The 16,445-nt window shown below is 53.3% G+C and overlaps 1 long non-coding RNA gene across 1 annotated transcript; it reads right to left on the bottom strand.

Moving 5' to 3' along the window:
• Positions 1 to 2,812: 2,812 nt before the first annotated feature.
• LOC133254324 (uncharacterized) lies at positions 2,813 to 16,104 on the bottom strand. The gene is made up of 3 exons (XR_009738657.1): positions 15,616 to 16,104; positions 7,434 to 7,638; positions 2,813 to 6,965 (listed from the first exon to the last, which is right to left on the bottom strand). It is a non-coding gene; the product is annotated as an uncharacterized LOC133254324 (long non-coding RNA).
• Between the last annotated feature and the right edge of the window lie 341 nt (positions 16,105 to 16,445).

Genomic DNA, 16,445 nt, shown 5'->3' on the forward strand with positions numbered 1-16,445 from the left:
GTAATTGGAAACTGATGGATTAACAATTTTGCCTCTGACTAATTTTATGACCTCAGGTAAATCAGTGTATCACCCTGAATCTCAGTTTCCCTAAATGTGAACTGGGAATAATAAAAATATTTTGTCTCTGGCTTTGTTCCAGGATAAAATAAAATTACAGACCTGAGGATCTAAAAATCACTATTTGGATGCAAACAAGGAAAGATTATAAATGATGCTTTTCTCAACTATTGCCTGGAATTTTTATAATCTTGAAGTGAAAAAGGTCTTTCTTAGCATACCAACTGAGAATTCACAAGTGAAAAGACGACAGATCTGTTGACAGCGACCTTTGTTGAAAGAGAAAGAATAAAAAAGGGAAGCTACGCACTGTTTCCCACTTAGATGGTGTGGTAGCCCACCTCAGGGGTGGCCACAAGGACCCACCCCTCTCCCCCGCGTAGCCCCTTCCCACACCAGAAGGGCTGGCTGAGGTAACCGGGACGACACCGGAAGCGATACAGTGAGACTTCCCAGGGGCATCCTCCCTGTGCCCAGGAAACGCCTGGGGGACTCGGAGTCCAGGCAACCGCAACGCGCAAGCCCGAGGTCCGAGTCCTGCCACAGAGCCCCGGAGGGCCTCCTGGTGGGGACGCCCTGTGCAGCGGCCGGGGCACCCTGCGGCAGGTGGTCACCTCCGCCGGGCAGGGGCCAGGCTGGGCGGGGCCGCGGGGAGTGGGTCCAGCCTGGAGGGCTTGGACCCTTGGACAGAGATCCCTCCTCTTGAGGCGATGCTGCGGCCTCAGGTCCCAGGGGCCCCCTCCCACCCACTGTTCAGAGAAAGCGAGGGCAGACCCGCTGGGGCTCTGGCCGCCCCTCTCACCTGTGTGGGTGGGGGTCTCTCCATCTCTGCCCTCCTGCTTCCAGCTTCACACTGAGCCCGGGCCCTGCCACCCCAGATCAGACCCGACGAGGCTGGATGAGGCTCCTCCACCCCTGGAGGCGAAATGAGGTGGAGACTCTGGCCTCACACCCAGGGCAGGAGCCCGGGATCCAGAGATGGGAGGAGCAAGCCTCAGCGGGAGAGACGGCAGCGCTGCAAGCCCCTCGGTGAGGTGTTGGGCGGGGACAGAGGCAGGGGCCAGGGGAGGTGTGTGGGGGGTGCAAGGGCCACTGCCCTAGGGGAGCTGGGCCCCCTCTTCTCCAGAGGCTTGAGGTCAGACCTGAGCCCCTGACCCACGGTGTCTGAGTCCCGCAGGTCTCCATGCTGGACTTGGAGGTAGATGGACCAGAGAGCCTGCCTCCATCTCCCCATCCTCCTCGCAAACCGTCTCCTCTTTCAAGCTCTCATGCAAGACCCCACTCCGAACCCCATAAAGCCTTCTCTGGCAGGAGCCACATGACCCTCAGACCCACCTTTGTCTGTCTTGGTAGGCTCCCGGCTCACTGTGCTTTGACTCTGGAGGCCGGTGGCTCTGACCCTTCCCACCTGCTTAGGCAGGACTGATTATCCACCAGCACAGCCCACCCTTCGGGCTGCAGACTCCGCAAGGGCTGAGAGCTCATCTGTCTATTGTGGTTTTATCTCTGACTGTGCAGAACACTTGACAAAGGAGGCTCTGGACACACTCCTAAGTGAACTGACCTGCCCACTCGTCTTGTGTCCACGACCCACTGCACTCTCCCTGGGGAAGCGATGCGGTGCGCCCCTGAGCTGCATCAAGGTGCCTCCCCAACCTGGACACCCAGGTGCAGTCCCCGACGAAGCACCCAGGCACAGAGCCAGTGCTCCCTGACCTGCAGTCAGAATCTAACTGTAGCGGGATCGTGGGGGACACGCGTGCCCCTCGACTGCTGCGCCGTCTGTGGGGTTCACCCAGCATGCATCGGGGAGGATGTCAATTTCCTCCTTGCACAAGCAGCGGTGCTCTCACAGGCTCCGTGTTCAGTGACTCAGGGGAGGGGCTTGGGGACCCCGTTCCAGGCAGGATGCTGACGGCTCGCTGCAGAGCCAAGTCCACATGCTTCTGGGTTCTGGGCAGGAAAGGCTAAAGTCACAGTTGAAACTGGGGCTGCTCGTGGCTTAGAACCAGCAGAAAGGCTCCAGTCTGTCTCCCGTGCTGCAGCCTCGGCTCCCACCTCTGTGGCCTGGAGCCTGTGATGGGGGCACCCCTCACGCCCCACGACTGTGTGTCTCAGGGGGCCAGCCTGGCGTCCTAGGCCATTGCTCTGATGAACAGCCCTGCCCGAAATTCCTCCCAACCCAAGTCTCCTGGTCCCGGACGAGGCTGACTTGGACCACACGTCCTCGTCTCCAGCAGAGGTGGTAAGCCGGTGCTCCCACTTGAGTCGTGTTTTAGCACGATGCTCCGTGTTTTTAATTCTCCTGAGATTTTTTGGACTGTTTACTAGTTTTGCCAAATAATATTGCTAATGACCAGGACCGTGGGTGAGAAATCATAAGATAACAGGATAATAAATCCTCCAGGGAGAAAGGGAGCTTCAGGAAGACAAAGGACACCCCTGGGACACTTGATTCCAGATGATGGTTCTTGCTCCCTGTGACCTGACTGAACTGCCTTTGAGGACAATAGGAAGCTAGCAGGCCATAAACGCACAAGTTCAGCCCCAGCCCTTCCTGCTCCTAAAAATACAGCCATTCCTGCAGCAGCTATTTTGGACAACAAACTGCTTCCTCAACATGAAAAGGCCCCGTGGCCATAAACAGGATTTCAGACCCAGACTCCGTCAGACAGGGGTCAGGGCCCAGGTCCACTCCAACCCCTGGGAGCCGTGGTTTTCCGGGGCCGGGGCGGGGGAGGAGCGGTACCTCTGTTTTTCTTAGTTTTATTTTGTTTTTAAATATAAACTAACTCAGAAAAGGTGGGGCTTGGAGAAGGATGTGGAGTGGGGCGAGGACTACTTGGCGAGACTCTAGGCTCTGAGCGCCTGTCTGGACGTGTAGCTGCTCCATCAGCAAACACTGTCAGCTGGCCCTCGGAAGCCGGCCTGGTATCTTCGATCCAGAAACCCTCAGACTTCAACACAGGGGCTCAGGATCCCAAGCAGGTTGACATCACGGTGCTCTTCCCAGGGGATCTCCCAAGACCTTCCTGTTTTTCCACAGATGTGACCCCTGACAGAGGCCTGACTGAGCAAAGGTCAGGCCTGTTTCTCTTCACGGCGACGTCCCTCTTTTGATGTTGCTCCAGGGCCCCTGGATCCTGGCGGGCCTTCTCCTGGCTCCTGAGAGAGGCAGACATGGAGGGACAGAGAGTCCATCCACAAGCAGCCCAGGCCGTCCACTCGGGAGCAGGCTGAGGCCGGGGGTCACCCTCGCTTCCCAGCATCCCGGTGGGTGCTGCTCCCTGAAAACACGGCTTCACCTTTCTGTTTCTTTCTCGCCATCAGTAGAGCAAAACGGTGACCTTGGCCCCCAGACCTCCTTGTGCACGCAGAGCGCTGCCGCCGCCTCTCCACAGAGCGGGGGTCAGTGTCTGCCCTCCTGTGCGGACCTGGCCCCTTCTGTCCCGGCCTCCCCTCACGAGCCCTGCCCTCTCCTCCTCCAGGAAGCCTGGGCAGACCTGCTCTATTCCAAGAACTCCTCTGGGTCCGCCTGCTTATGACCAACCCTGGGGGTTGAGGAGCTCTGTCTGCTTAGAGAAATGTTAGATCATGAGGCTGCAACTCTCCAGCAGTTTAGAACAAGTTCATCAATGTTCCCTTTGCTGTGCTTGGTCTAAGGCAGTAACCCAACCCCAAAGGGAAAGGTAACGAAGGAGGATGTCCATTAGAGCTGTAATAGTAGTGACCCTTTTGTACACCCGTGGCGGATTCATGATGATATATGGCCAAACAATACAACATTGTAAAGTTAAAAAAAAAAAAGATTAAAAAAACAATAAAAAGAAAGAAAATCCTAAATGTCACACAGGAGTTTGGCAATGCCAATTATCATGTAAAAATATTAGGAGTCAAAACTGGATTTTCCAGAGACAAAAACAAACAGGCAAGTCCATCTGAAGCACCTGGAGTGAGGGTAGCGGTGGCCCCACGCGCTAGCTTGGCCAGGCGAGCAGGCGCCACTCCACAGGTGGAAGCAGTCGTCCGTCAGGTGTGATAAGAGTACTTCTCGGTGACTCTCTTCCCGAGAACTCATGACCCCAGTGTAACCATGAGGAAAACATCAGACACACTTACATTCTACAAAAGCCCCAAACAGAACTCCTCAGAACTATCCAAGTCATTAAAAAAAAAAGGACTGAGGAGCTGCCCCAGCTCAGCAGAGCTGAGGGAACCGTGACCATGCACCATGGCCCTGGATGAGATCGGAGAAGGGAAAATGGTGAAGTCCCAGTAAAGTCAGGAGTGGAGTTCGTGTGCCAGGCAGCTTCCTTAGAGTTGACAAATGCATCCTGGTCATCGTCTCAGATGTTGAGAAAAGGAGGCTGAGGGAGGGCGTAGGAACCTTATACTATCTTTGCAACTGTTCTGTAAATCTAAAATTATTCCAAAATGACTATTATTTTAGTGGTGTTGGCCTTATCAAGAGCAATACTAGATACCTAACATAATACCTAAAAGTTATGTGAAGGAATTATTTCCACCAAGAACTTCATGCCAAGCTGTGGTTTTTCTAGTAGTCATGTGAGATTTGGACCATAAAGAAGGCTGAGCACCCAAGAATTGATGCTTTCAAACTGTGGTGTGGGAGAAGACTCTTGAAAGTCCCTTGAACAACAAGGAGATCAAACCAGTCAATCCTAAAGGAAATCAACCCTGAATATTCATTGGAAGGACTGATGTTGAAGCTGAAGCTCCAATACTTTGGCCACCAGATGGGAAGAACTGGCTCAGTGAAAAGACCTTGAACCTGGGAAAGGTTGAAGGCGGGAGGAGAAAGGGATGACAGAGGATGAGATGGTTGGATGGCATCACTGACTCAATGGACATGAATTTGAGCAAACTCCTGGAGAAAGAAATGGCAACCCACTCCAATACTCTTGCCTGGGAAACCCCATGGACAGGAGCCTGGTGGGCTACAGTCCACGGGGTCGTGAAGAACTGGACAGGACTAAAGTGGCTGAGCACGACTGAGCACGGGCGTATCCTACCAAAGAGAATGCTTTCATAAGTTGATTTTAAAGTAGTGGCCATTGTTGCTTATTTTCTATTTAAGAAGCATTTCAAGTAGTAGAAAAAAATTCCCGAATCCCTGACCATAAACCCGGCCGCCTAAGTAGCCCCCTCTTCTGCATCTGAACCGCCACCCACCCCGCCCCTTCCTGCAGCCCCGGGACGCGCCTTCCCCGCAGGACAGGTCCCAGCGGGCAATCCCAGCGGGCCTGTCGCTGCTACAGCCACGCTCCCCATTCCTGGAGAAGCTGAGCTGCCTGAGAGCACACGGGCTTCTGCCTGCGTGCTGAGGATGCACGGGCTTCTGTCTGCTGAGGGTGGCCACCTGTCCTGGGCCTGCCTTTCCCATCAGCCCACTGCCTCCCCACCCTGCTCTGTTTCAAGTCAGTTCTCTTCGGGCGTCAGCCCTTGGCTCTCCTGGGCAGTCCTCAGTCCTGACCTTTGTCCTGACACCTGCAATTGGATCTCGGCCCTGGGCTTGCAGCTCTGGCCCCGGCCACGCGGCCTCAGCTCCAAGCCCCTGCCCCCTATCCTCCTCCCCAGGCCGCTTCCCTTCACCCTCAGCACCCCAACCCCGCATCTCGTCCAGAGGATCCCACATTTCACGTACAGCTCAGGCCCTGCCCACCCAGACCAGACCCTCCCGGGCACCTGTGTGTTCACACTGAGCTCGCCACCTACTCCTCCCAGCCCCCTTCTGTGGGGTGCTGACAGCAGCTCCCCTCTGCATTGCCCACACCTTCCCAAACCCCCACACCTGCCTCAGCCATCAGGACACGTTCACTCGTCCACTTTCTGTCTTCCCTCTGGGATGCCAGCCCCGGGTGGATTCAAAACATTTTCAGATTCATTCATGGTGTGTCTCCAGTGCTGAGGAGTAATGCTGGGAGAGAACACCCAGGGAGGGCCTATGAGCACCCAGCGAGGGCCCAGTGAGCACCCAGCGAGGGCCCATGAGCACCCAGGGAGGGCCCGTGAGCAACCAGGGAAGGCCTGTGAGCACCCAGTGAGGGACCATGAGCACCCAGCCAGGGCCCATGAGTACCCAGCAAGGGCCCAGTGAGGACCCAGTGAGGGCTCGTGAGCACCCAGCCAGGGCCTGTGAGCACCCAGCGAGAGCTGATGAGCACCTAGCGAGGGCCCGTGAGCACCCAGCGAGGGCCGATGAGCACCCAGTGAGGGCCCACGAGCACCCAGCCAGGGCCCACAAGCACCCAATGAGCACCCAGCCAGGGCCCATGAGCACCCGGCCAGGGCCCATCAGCACCCACGTGAGACAGGGGTGGGAGGGGAGAGAAAAGCCCTCTTTTTTCTCAGAAGCGTCTGAGGTCCCATGACCCCCTGCCTTGTTATTGTAGGTCCTCTCATCTGTTTGTTTTCATTTTTCTTAGAATCCAGGTCCTGTCATCTTGACAGAGGACTTCTAGGTACATTTTTCTCTCTCTGTTTGCGGTTACCGTACTCTGACAACACACGAGAGAACACACGGGTCTCCTTGGGAAAGGGGAAGGGACGCAGTGTCAGAACAGTGGGTCCCATTTTCCTATTAAAGGTCTGTCTTGCCTCTTCTGTCTTGGTGGTTTGGTCAGTCTGCCTCATGCTGACCGCAAGAGGAAGCCCCCGCAGAGACGTGGAGCCCGTCTGCCTTCCCTTTAGAAAGCAAAGCCATCTGCAGCTGCATGTGGCAGGCTCATGATGTAACGGGGGGCTTCGCTGCTCACCCACCGAAGCCTCGGGGTGGGGAGTCTGCCTCCATCTCCAAGCTGCAGCAGGCGTAACACAGCAGCAGAGGTGCCTCCTGGGACCGTACCCACGCTGGTCAGCTCAGGCTGCGGGGCGGGTGTGCTGTTCTTTAAAAGCAAAACAAACAGCGGGGCTCATGAGAAGATCCTAGAAGTCAGGTGTGTTGTTTAGGGAACAGACTATGGAAAGGGCAGCTGTCTGAGAACCACCGCCCCTCAACGCCCTGCCGAGGCTGGAGGGTCCCCATGGCCTGGGCCCAGCAGGGCGAGGGTCTGTCTGGGCAGCGGCAGGGGGTGGGGACCCCTGCAGGTTTGTGTGAAGGTTGGCTCCAGACCCCCAAGCTCGCAGCAGGAAGACGGCGCCCTGACAGATGCAGCCTGGACGGGTCAGGTGTGGGCACTAGAGGCATCTGGGTTTAACTCAGGGAGTGTGCAGTCAAGGCCACTCTCCTGGGACAGGGAGAGGGCCCTGGTCGGGCAGGGGACACTTCGGTGGGAGCTGCTGGGATCCAGCGCAGAGCCCAGGTCCACCACTCCAGCCCCCGCCAGGTTGGACTCTCTCCTGCAAATTCATACCCAGTTGAGACCAAGCTTCTTAAAACTTCCTGCCCAGATATTCCCAAGTGCCTCAGTGTAAGTCGGAATGTCTGGGTGTTCTTTAAACATTAGCATCTTCCTCTGAGTATCAGGGTGCTGCTGAGACGCAGTGGGATTGTGTCCAGCCGCTCAGCTCCAGGAGGCCTTCCCTGGAGTTGTGTGAGAGGGCGGGCCAGGCCAGCAGCTGTTGGACGAGAAGGAAGCGCTGCAATAAATACACCCAGATTCCAGAATGTTCCGTGACATCATCTGCACAATCCCTGGTGTGCAGTGAAGCCAGCCGACTCAGCTTGACCAGGGTCACTGGGTGCGACAGTGGCAGCACAGTCCTCCTGCTGAGAGGAGGGGTTCAGATGACGCCCCCACCCCTGGGATTCGCCGAGGAGCCCGGTGGAGCTGGAGGGCAGGGGCTTGCGTGGAGGTGGGGAACTGCCGGACCCCGAGGGCACCTCACAGAAGCAGACGCCCTTTCCTGGGGTGCTCATCGCTGGACTCTGCTGCCACGTTCAGAAATGCTGTGAGCAAAGCACAGGCAGGTGAAAAGGGAGACGGATGGACAGAAGAACCCGGGTGGCACCAGCAGCCCTTGGCAGGCACAGCCCAGGAGTCAGAAATGGACAGCTTGCCAAAATGCACCTCATATCTGCCACTTGACACTTTGTTTCTGATCACACTTGAATTGTGAAATTAGAAATGCCTGGATTCTTTTTTTTTATTGAGGTATAATATAGTTTAAAAGCTGGCTTAAAACTTAACATTTAAAAAACTAAGATCATGGCATCTGGTCCCATCACTTCATGGCAAATAGATAGGGAAACAATGGAAACAGTGACAGACTTGATTTTCTTGGGCTCCAAAATCACTGCAGATGGTGAGTGAAGCCATAGAATTAGAAGACACTTGCTTCTTGGAACAAAAGCTATGACCAACTGAGACAGTATATTAAAAAGCAGAGACATTATTTTGCTGACAAAGGTCCATCTTGTCAAAGCTCTGGTTTTCCCAATCATCGTGTATGAATGTGAGAGTTGGACCACAGAGAAGGCTGAGCATCGAAGAATTGATGCTTCTGAACTGTGGTGTTGGAGAAGACTCTTGAGAGTCCCTTGCACTGCAAAGAGATCCAACCAGTCACTTCTAAAGGAAATCAGTCCTGAATATTCATTTGAAGGACTGATGCTGAAGTTGAAACTCCAATACTTTGGCCACTTGATGCGAAGAATTGACTCACTTGAAAACAGCCTGATGCAGGGAAAGATTGAAGGCAGGAGGAGAAGGGGACAACAGAGGATGAGATGGTTGGATGGCATCACCAACTCGATGGACATGAGTTTGAACAAGCTCCGGGAGTTGGTGATGGACAGGGAGGCCTGGTGTACTGCAGTCCATGGGGTCACAGAGAGTCGGACACGACTGAGTGACTGAACTGAACTGAGCAGTTTAGATGGGTTTCCTTCTCTCCACAGGAGAAGGCAATGGCACCCCACTCCAGTACTCTTGCCTGGAAAATCCCATGGACGGAGGAGCCTGCTGGGCTGTGGTCCATGGGGTCGCTAAGAGTCGGACACGACTGAGAGACTTCACTTTCACTTTTCCTTTCATGCATTGGAGAAGGAAATGGCAACCCACTCCAGTGTTCTTGCCTGGAGAATCCCAGGGACGGGGGAGCCTGGTGGGCTGCCGTCTCTGGGGTCACACAGAGTCGGACACGACTGAAGCGACTTAGCAGCAGCAGCAGCAGCTTCTCTCCACATTATCCCCAGCTTCTGTTGTCTGTGGTCCTCTGATGATGACCATCCCAACAGGTATGAGGTGATATCTCATTGTGTGATTTTTTTTGGTTTTTTTTTGCATTTCCCTGATGATTAGCACCTGTTGGCCATCTGTATGTCTTCTTTGGGGAAATGTCTACTCAGGTCTTCAGCCCATTTTTTAATAGAGTTGTTTGTTTTTTGATATTGAGTTGTTGTATAAGCTATTTATATAATCTGCATATGATTCCTATTTGACTGGATCATATGAAAATATTTTTTCCGCATTTCCTCTAAAGTCAGGAACAAGACAAGGGTGCCCACTTTCACCATTACTATTCAACATAGTTTTGGAAGTTTTGGCCACAGCAATCAGAGCAGAAAAAGAAATAAAAGGAATCCAAATTGGAAAAGAAGAAGTAAAACTCTCACTATTTGCAGATAACATGATCCTCTACATAGAAAACCCTAAAGACTCCACCAGAAAATTACTAGAACTAATCAATGACTATAGTAAAGTTGCAGGATATAAAACCAACACACAGAAATCCCTTGCATTCCTATACACTAATAATGAGAAAACAGAAAGAGAAATTAAGGAAACAATTCCATTCACCATTGCAACGGAAAGAATAAAATACTTAGGAATATATCTACCTAAAGAAACTAAAGACCTATATATAGAAAACTATAAAACACTGGTGAAAGAAATCAAAGAGGACACTAATAGATGGAGAAATATACCATGTTCATGGATTGGAAGCATCAATACAGTGAAAATGAGTATACTACCCAAAGCAATTTATAGATTCAGTGCAATCCCTATCAAGCTACCAACGGTATTCTTCACAGAGCTAGAACAAATAATTTCACAATTTGTATGGAAATACAAAAAACCTCAAATAGCCAGAGTGATCTTGAGAAAGAAGAATGGAACTGGAGGAATCAACCTACCTGACTTCAGACTCTACTACAAAGCCACAGTTATCAAGACAGTATGGTACTGGCACAAAGACAGAAATATAGATCAATGGAACAAAATAGAAAGCCCAGAGATAAATCCACGCACATATGGACACCTTATCTTTGACAAAGGAGGCAAGAATATACAATGGATTGAAGACAATCTCTTTAACAAGTGGTGCTAGGAAATCTGGTCAACCACTTGTAAAAGAATGAAACTAGAACACTTTCTAACACCATACACAAAAATAAACTCAAAATGGATTAAAGATCTAAACATAAGACCAGAAACTATAAAACTCCTAGAGGAGAACATAGGCAAAACACTCTCTGACATACATCACAGCAGGATCCTCTATGACCCACCTCCCAGAATATTGGAAATAAAAGCAAAAATAAACAAATGGGACCTAATTAACCTTAAAAGCTTCTGCACATCAAAGGAAACTATCAGCAAGGTGAAAAGACAGCCTTCAGAATGGGAGAAAATAATAGCAAATGAAGCAACTGACAAACAACTAATCTCAAAAATATACAAGCAACTCCTACAGCTCAACTCCAGAAAAATAAATGACCCAATAAAAAAATGGGCCAAAGAACTAAATAGACATTTCTCCAAAGAAGACATACAGATGGCTAACAAGCACATGAAAAGATGCTCAACATCACTCATTATCAGAGAAATGCAAATCAAGACCACTATGAGGTACCATTTCACACCAGTCAGAATGGCTGCGATCCAAAAGTCTACAAGCAATAAATGTTGGAGAGGGTGTGGAGAAAAGGGAGCCCTCTTACACTGTTGGTGGGAATGCAAACTAGTACAGCCACTATGGAGAACAGTGTGGAGATTCCTTAAAAAACTGGAAATAGAACTGCCTTATGATCCAGCAATCCCACTGCTGGGCATACACACTGAGGAAACCAGAAGGGAAAGAGACACGTGTACCCCAATGTTCATCGCAGCACTGTTTATAATAGCCAGGACATGGAAGCAACCTAGATGTCCATCAGCAGATGAATGGATAAGAAAGCTGGGGTACATATACACAATGGAGTATTACTCAGCCATTAAAAAGAATTCATTTGAATCAGTTCTAATGAGGTGGATGAAACTGGAACCTATTATACAGAGTGAAGTAAGCCAGAAGGAAAAACATCCATACAGTATACTAACGCATATATATGGAATTTAGAAAGATGATAACAATAACCCTGTGTACGAGACAGCAAAAGAGACACTGATGTATGGAACAGTCTTATGGACTCTGAGGGAGAGGGAGAGGGTGGGAAGATTTGGGAGAATGGCATTGAAACATGTAAAATATCATGTATGAAACGAGATGCCAGTCCAGGTTCCATGCACGATACTGGATGCTTGGGGCTGGTGCACTGGGACGACCCAGAGGGATGGTATGGGGAGGGAGGAGGGAGGAGGGTTCAGGATGGGGAGCACATGTATACCTGTGATGGATTCATTTTGATATTTGGCAAAACTAATACAATTATGTAAAGTTTAAAAATAAAATAAAATTTAAAAAAAAAAGAAAATATTTTTTCCCATTCAGTATGTTATCTTTGCATTTCGTGAGTGGTTTTCTTTGTTGTACCAAATATTTTAAGTCTAATTAGGTCCCATTTGTCTATTTTTGCTTTTGTTTTCTTTGCTTTTTAAGGTTTTTTTTTTTTTAAAGAAGACAAATATTTGTATAAGTGAAGTGAAAGTTGCTCAGTCATGTCTGACCCTTTGCAACCTCATAAACATCCATGGGATTTTCCAGACCAGAATATTGGAGTGAGTAGCCTTTCCCTTCTCCAGGGGATTGTCTCAAACCAGGGATCGAACCCATGTCTCCAGCATTGCAGGTGGATTCTTTACCAGCTGAGCCTCAAGGCAATCCCATATTTTTGTATATTTTTCTTAAAAATATATGAGTGGTAAATTCCCCTGAGGAAGAGAGGGCCGTGAATATGGGAAGTGGATGAATAATCCAGCCTCGCCGTGACGTGGACAGCCGGGCAGCCTCCTGAAAGGTGGAAGTATGCAGGCCTCGTGGGGGCCCAGGAGAGAGCTATGTCGGCCTTTGCTGATTGAGTTTGGGAGCTGGGAGCCCACGGACTTGAGGACTGGCCCAAAGACCAAGGCACCCAGCCCAGTGGCGGCACAGACAAGCCGGCACTTCCTGGGCAACGCCTGGTACTTAGACACCCTGGGGAAGGAGCGCAGACAGGTGTCTGCAGAGGAATGCGCGTGGTTCTGTCTGTCCTGGTTTCTGTGGCTCTTTGTCACGGGGTCAGAGGGACGCCTCCTGTGACCCCGAGGCTCCGTCAGCGCCTCTGGCTGGAAGGGCCAGCAAAGTGCACTCGAGTGACCAGCCCGACCCTCAGCTCAGCTGAAACAGAAGTCGACTTCACCCCACTCACCAGGAAAATCTGGGTGATCTTCATTTTCGAGGTGAGAATGGGGACTTTTCTCACTTATCTGAATTATTTACATGAAAACTTACTTTAAAAAGCTCGGTTGGTCTTCAGTTGGTCTCGAGCACTGGGCAAGGCTAGGTGCCCCTTGAGGCCAAGATCCCTCCCTTAGGAAATGCGCCACGCGGACTGAGTCCCCATCGCTGCAGCCCTTGCAGTCTGCGACCAGCCCATGTCTGCCCTCTGGGGCTAAGATGGGCCTGAGGGAATGTGTTTGGCTGGTTCCTCTGGCCAAACCTTGGGCAGATTGGCTGAAAGAGGCCTGGCTGGAGTAGGGGTGTAGGAAGAGTGCGGGCCTGCAGCAAGGCAGCCGCGTGTTCCCTGAAAGCTGTACTTTACACCTTTGGGCCCAAGGGGTCCCCTCTTTACAAAGCCCCTCCTCCTTCCAAGGCCGACAGGCCATCTGGGCTTGGGCAGAGCCGTCCACTCAGTGGGCGCCCCCAGCATCTTTCCCTTGCAGGTCCAGTGCGGCCAGCTCCTCCATCCTTCTGGATGATGCAGTCGGTAGTCTGAGGGTGCCCGGGGAGCCTCAGCCAGCCCTGGTGGGGTTCACAGGCCCCTGGTGAAAGGGTCAGAAGGCACGGTAGGGCTCCAGGGACCCGCCAGCCAGGGTGCAGCCATTCCCACAGGTGTCCACCCACCTGTGCACCAGGCCCCATGCTCAGAGAGGTCACTTCTGCAGGACCAGACTTGGGCGGCTGCTCCACACGCTGCCCGGAGCCTGTCTGCGGCCCCTCCCCTGAGCCTGGAGACTGGCTCCCCTGCCACCTCCTCCTCTGCCCTGCCCGGACGGCTCCGACCTTGGAGGACTGCACTCTGGCTGGCCTGGTGGGCACCGGGCACGGACCGCACGGGTGACTTGCTCTTGCTGTGTTTCTCTGTGACCTGCTGCACCATTAGGGAAAAAGGGGCTCAGCCCGAGGGCAGGATCCCTGACGAGCCCTAATTACCCAGGATGAGTCAGCAGCTCTGCTCGGCGGGACACAGGCGGCGCCTGGCCGAGGCCCAGGCTCAGGGCTCCAGCAGGAGCTGCCTCTGACCCGGGAGGCCCAGAGACCCCTTCCATCCATCTTACCTGAGTCCTCGGGAGCTGGAGGGCAGAGGAAAGCGGGCTGAGAGATTTTCGAAAGAGGCTCGTGTTCATGTCCCCTAAAGTCAGGCCTCCAGGTGGCTTCCACTGTGACCTTGAATCCCCTGGGATTGCCTGCCCTCAGGACAGCTCCCCTCTTTCCTGCCCCAGGGTCCTCCGTGGGTGGGGGTCTTACAACCAAAACCAGAAAGAGGAAGGTGGGGGACCCTGCCCAGGTGTGACACACAGTGTGCCAGGCGCACTGCCAGAGGGCGCTCACACCCTCCGCAGGGCAAGGGCAGTGGAGGAGGGGCCAGTCCTCGTTCCCAAGTCCTGGGGGCCCCTGCTCCTTCCTTTCTCTCCTGCACCCGCTTTTCTGTATCAGAGGGGGTGCTGTGATCAACTCCCACCCCTTTTCCTTTGAGGCCCCACCAGCAGAAGATGCACGTTCCATCCCTGGGTCGGAAAGATCCCCTGGAGAAGGAAACGGCTGCCCACTACAGTATTCTTGCGTGGAGAATCCCATGGACAGAGGAGCCTGGTGGGCTACAGTCCATAGGGTCGCAAAGAGATGGGCACAACTTAGCTACTAAACAACAACAACAACAAATCTCCCTTGTCACCACAAAAGCCCGTGTACAGGCATCTGAACCCCTGAAGGCGCTAGCCGTGAGGAACACACTGCTGTCTGTCTGTCTGGCCTCAGCTTTTTCCTCTGCCCATCGTCTGTCCTGTGCAGTCGGACTTTCTCCGTCTCCTCTGACCCTGTGGCCTTGCAAGCAAGCCAGGCCTTTGAGGAGGAGGCGATGCTGCCCAAGGGCTGGGGCTTGGTGCCCCGCGTGTGTTCTGGAACGCAGCCTGCCCTGAGCGCGCGAGACAGAGGGTGGGTGCCCGTGAGAGCGCGAGAGCCCCGGGCTCCCCCTCGTGCCTGCCGGTCCCCTGGAACCTCCAAGCCCGGGGCGTCTCTCCACTAGGGAAGCAGGCCTTCTGCCCAGTGCTCAGAGCCCACGAGCTCCAGGCCCGCCTCCCTCCCAGCCCGGCTGGGAGCCTGGCTTGAGCCCTGACGAGTGTAGACCGCAAGGCCCCACATGCCTTGGTGGGGGCACCACACCTCTTCCAGTTCACGTCCAATCCTGGGAATTAAGGAAACTGAACTGGCCACTTGTTCGTGTAAGTCTCTCCGTCACAGATGTCTTCACTTACTCATGCAAGGTCATGTCTGGAGCCCAGCACAGCAGAGCAGTGAAGGGGCCTCTCTCTCCCTCTGAAGGGGGGGCGACAGGAGAGGTGCCCCCACAGAACCTGGGCTGTGAGCCTGCGTTAGAGGCCCAGGCGGGGTCCCCTGAGCCCTGTCTCTGTGTCCTGCCAGGACCTTCCAAAGAAGCCAGCTCCCCTCCAGAGGAAGCCCACTGGCCCCAAGGGCCAGCTGACGTCATGCTCCTTCTACAAATGGGTGTGAGGACGCCTGAAACCGGGGGTGCCATGGAAACGGGATGTCTTTCCTGTTGGCTTGACTCCTGCGGTCAGCATGCCTCATCCTTCCGACCTTCCCAAACCAGACCCCACGGCTGGGCTTCTGCCTCCAGAGAGAAGCTGTGGGGCCAGCAGGGAGGAGGGGCATGCTCAGTTCTGCAACTGGACACAGGGCTGAGGCTGGGCTTGGCGGCCACGTGGGTGACTGTTTCCCGAACGGAAGGGCTTATGGCTACAAGCGCTGTGTTCAGACGGCTGATTCAGCAGGTGAGGGGCTGGCCGGCAAATGTACTAAAATATGGGGTTCATTTCTAATCAAGATAAAGGACCGGGGATTTGATGCTTGGCCATTTAGGGTATAAAAGCCTATTCAGGGAAGTAATTATGGGCTTTACATGGAATCTTAAAGAATGAGAAATCAACTTACAGCCAGGATGAAGCTAGGGCCAATTGCGTTCCACCTTCTGAGAGCCTGAGTGTTTGTTTCAGAAGAAGAATCTTCCCACCAATGTTGCTCCAGGAACCCAGCCATCAGTCCGTCCATCCATCTGTCCTGGTTAACAGCCGGCTGTTAACAGCCATTGTCTGAACCAGGGGGAAGCTAAGCCCCCAAAGGCAGAGGACCTGTTCCAGTAGGCAGCAGAGGGTTCGCCTCCAAGGCCCTGAGCCATGTGACCTTCCCCAGAGGTGAGGTCCAGTGCGGTGTGTAGTCAAGCGCTGGGTTGGATGTGGGCACCTCACCCGCCTGGTGTGGGCTTGTCTCCTTAGCCGTGCCTGAGGACAAGCATAAAAAGAATTTCCTGAGGTCTTCTCTGCTCAGCCCTCCACCAGCACACCGCCCTCGCACAGCCCAGCCCTGCTGGACTCCAGGGCGTGTGCCCCCGGGAGGTGCAGAGAGGGGTCGCCTCAGTTTTTAGGCCCTCCCCGGAGCCCATCAGTGGGGGCCCCGCCCTCTCCTGTGTCATCAGAAGAGGGCTGAGTGAAGCCAAGAGGGCCTGATGCTGGCCTGTGACAGGAGGGGCCTCTCTGGACTCAAGGGCCCTGCAAGATCCTCATGTCTGGGACAAGGAGAGGCTCATGTCAGGAGAGGAGGGGTGCAGGGTGTGGAAGTGAAAACAAAAGCCAGGAGAAGTTGCTACGTGGACGGAGAGGAGGCCCTGATTCCTGCCACCTTGATTCTCAGGAGGAATCTGGTCACTCAGGTTGAAATCAAGTCAGCTCACACCGCTTCTGATCTGACACTGCCCAGCGCAGACA

The sequence above is a fragment of the Bos javanicus genome, chromosome 9, assembly GCF_032452875.1.
Source record: "Bos javanicus breed banteng chromosome 9, ARS-OSU_banteng_1.0, whole genome shotgun sequence".
NCBI lineage: Eukaryota > Metazoa > Chordata > Mammalia > Artiodactyla > Bovidae > Bos > Bos javanicus.